Source organism: Xiphophorus hellerii, chromosome 14 (genome assembly GCF_003331165.1).
Source record: "Xiphophorus hellerii strain 12219 chromosome 14, Xiphophorus_hellerii-4.1, whole genome shotgun sequence".
Taxonomy (NCBI): Eukaryota; Metazoa; Chordata; class Actinopteri; order Cyprinodontiformes; family Poeciliidae; genus Xiphophorus; species Xiphophorus hellerii.
The window spans coordinates 8531717-8535730 of record NC_045685.1 but is presented as its reverse complement, the minus strand read 5'-3'; positions in this window follow the sequence as shown (position 1 = coordinate 8535730).

Here is a 4014-nt window from a genome sequence, read left to right as displayed (position 1 = left end):
GATGATATCCTAATTCGTTTTCTTCTATGAATGCACAACGTCACAGATAATATCACAAAACCGTCACAATGCAACATGATTGGGAAAAAATTGTTTTCTATGTTTCTATCCAATTCGTGGAGTTTGTTATTATAAACAAGATAAATTAATTCATTTAGTCTGTTCCAGTATTGAGATTTTAATTCAATAATCTTTCTAATATTTTTCCCCCCCTGTTTTGGGCTTATTTGATCCTATTTTATACATCTTTTGTCATTTCTATTTGCACTTGACATTGAAGGTGATTGTATTCACCCTGATATGAGAACTTAGTTGAAAATTACAGAAAGTGCTGAGTGCTTCAGGTCCAGTGTTGCTATTTGGCACTTACTAATCTGCTACTGACCATGTAAATGTTTGAGGGTAATTGTGTCAACTCAATCTGCTAAAACATTTGATTCATTTTATTTATTTATTATTTATGTTAGTATATAGATAGAGAACCAGATTCTGGAGGTGAATGCGCAATGAGGGAAAAAAGTAAAGGGTGAAACAAAGAAAATGACTACAAAAACTAATTTGAAACTTAGCAATGTGTAACTAATAAAAACCAGCAAACACCCTCTAAAAACAAATCAAAACTGAATTAGACAAAAAGTCTCAACGAATTAAAAGTAAGCTATATTGAAAAACACAAAACTTTTATAAGCCTGTTTCACACACAGACATTTTTTCTGCAGAATTCTGTTTGTGTTCAAGATTATTAGCCAGTCGCTAATTCTGCTTCAAAAACAGAACGCCCTGTAGGTTCGGAAACAGCTGTACGTTACAATTCGCCGTCAGCCATGCCGAGAAACTTGGAGTGGGAACCAACTGCACAAAACACTTTGCAAACATGCTGACTAAACCTGTAACGGAGTATCGTTTTCCACTAATAAACTGGTACCGGTCTGGACTTCAAGGCTGCTCAGCAAGGAGGAAGCTATTACTCCAAAAGACATATAAAAAGTAAAGTTATGGTTGGACTTAATGGACAAAAGACCGGCACGTCGGTGGCACAGCTATCGCAACAGTGCATTTTAGCATTTAGTATAAAATGTAACTTGCTGGAGTTCAAAGTTTAACAATATTAAGACCAAAATGACCAATTCTTTTTTTCCCCCAAAGAGCAAACAGACCTGGACAAACACAGACGGTGAGGTCGTGAAGGCCTGAAAATATCAAACTTGGACGAGTGTTCTAAACACTGTCATCTGTGTGTCATAACGAAGCAAAAAAGTGAACTTGGTGATTTATCGCCTTGAACTACATCGTGGTGCGAATGGAAAACATTCCCCTTGGCTGGAAGCCGTTTGCTGAACATTTAAGACAGGTTCAACAGATTAGTCAGTAAGTTCCTATGGTGCACAAAGTGAAACCTAAGGAAGAGGATTAGGGCCACCGGAAAAAAAAAGAAAGAATTCTGAGATTAAAGTCAGAATTCTGACTTTCTGACTTTATGATGATATTTATGATGATATTTATTATGATGATATTTATTATGATGATATTTATGATGATATTCTCAGAATTCTGACTTTCTGACTTTAATCTCAGAATTCTGACTTTAATCTCAGAATTCTGACTTTAATCTCAGAATTCTGACTTTAAAGTCAGAATTATTTTTTTTATTTTTTCGGTGGCCCTAATCCTCTTCCGTAGAAACCAGATTCATGTGAAACTGAGGTGAAAAGCAGATTTCAGTCAGATCTAATTTTCTCCGTAGGTTTTGCTTTCTGGGTCCAAATGTTACCCCAACAGATTAAAAGTCTTGGTTGGTTCGCACGCAAAGACCTTTTCAACCACAAACAAAACACTGATCGATATCTTCCCGTCCACTGTACATCCATTGTTTAGAGGCTATTGCAGCTAACAGAACAGTGTGATACTGCATATTTTAGTATGGCTTAGGATCCGATACCAAATAAAAATACAGGACCAGTATCGCCAATACCGATACTTTTTGGTGATATATCATGAAATGTCTGACCTCTAGGTGTTTCTGTTGTTTTTCCTTTGCATTATTTCGTTAAACCTTCGTGACATACTTTGGACAAAGTTTATAGCTACCTTACGAAATACTTTAAGAACTGATTTATGTGATAACTAGAAACAAAAAATATTTTTGTGCATTTTTTTCTATATAAAGTGCAAAAAAAATGTGTAATTTCAGAGCCAATCAAACCAAAATATTTTTAGAGGGATAGTTGAGAAACCACAATATAACATTTATTTATAGCTACGTGGCTAATTTCCATCCCTGGTGCCATCGGCAGGTTGATGTATATTATGCTTTACAATAAGAAGTAAAAGCTACTTTACACTGCTGCACAAAAATGGAGAAAAGGAGGTAATTGAACAAATTGTAGTCTATAATTATCTTGAATAATTTACAATTTTAGTTAAGTTGACATAACTGCGCTAAAAATAGAGTAGTATACAGTAAAGCTGTGCTAAGCTAAACAGGCTAATGGCATGAGTAGAAAAATTAGCCTGTGTCCTAAGCCAGGGTTTTCCACACTTTCCAAACAGCAAACTGATTTCCTCACGTGCTTGGAAAGCTTTAGATAGCCTCTGAAGGTCCAGACAGCGCTGTTAAACAAGTGCCAACCAGGAGTTCCTCGACCCGTCTCTCACACACTTGACCCAGCACAGTCTGCATGAGGAACAGCGTGTGCAGGACAGGAGCGCCAGATGACTTCTGCCCAGACTGAAGAGGAAGACGAGGCCAAGTCAACATCAGGCCATCGGAGCAAAAACATTTTTTACAAAAACACACGAGAGAACAGTAAACAGATTATAAAACCCCAACATGACTAAACAGTGAGCCCATTTAACAGCTGTTGGCAGCTTAATTATACTGGATGAGCTGGATTTGAACAGTTGGGCTTATGCTGAGACTGAAGCACACATTTAGGGAATCCATTTAGGAATCAGGGGACTAAATGTTCCCTGATTTGCAAAACTGGTAGAGACATTCCCCTAAAACGTTTGAAGCTGTAATGTCAGGAAAACGTGATTCTGTAAAGTTGTAGCAGGATAGTTGTGGGACAGATAAAAATATAAGCTACACTTTTCAGATATCAAAGGTTGATATTTTTAGGCCTCCGTGACCTCACTGTTGTGTTTGTCCAGGTCTGTTTACTGTTTTCAAAAAAACACATCTCTGTCTTTTGCCTTACAGAATGCTTAATAGCTTCTCTGTAAATGGGATTTTTATGTCAAAGGTCAATGCAAAGGTGAAATCAACAGAACTTTACCCTCACACACTTGGCTTGGTTCAGTTATTGTGCAAGACTGACGATTTAAACGCCAGCGGCTGTTTGACTTTTAAACTCTTGACAGCAGCTTCGGTCCCTTGAGTGGCATAAGAAAAAATGCGTACGACTCAGACGTCTTGTCATTATTCTGCAGCAGATGTTGCGTTATGATTCACGCACTTTTCAGTTTAGTGCAGCCAAGCTGGAATCATCCGGCTGGTGATGTTCCCACCAGAGATATGTAGGAAGATTCTATTCATACATGCTTGGTTTCACTTCCAAATCGCTTTTATTAGGAATTTCTATCCAAGTTGACCAAAAGTGAGAAAAAAGAAGAACCAGTCTATTAAACAAGGCTGCTGGTACTGGGCTCTGCAGGAGTTTTCAAAGTGGGAATGACAACCAGCTACACACGCAAAAACACCTAATCTTACCACAAAATGTGCAGTTTTCTAGTGCAGATATCTTTGTACACTTGAAGTAAGACAAAACTAAGAAGAAGTTCTTCAGCAAGATATAACAGCTTTGTTTTCAGTCAACAATTCCTTTAATATTGATGAAAAAGTCCTAGTTCAATCGACAGATTACTTCACTTATACCAAGACGTTTTTACCATGTTTTAAGTGAAATAATCTGCCTGGGGAACTAGTACATTTTCATCAATAATAAGAAATTATTGACTATAAACAAAGCTCCAATATCTTGCTGAAAAGTTTGTTAGTTTCGTCTTATTTCA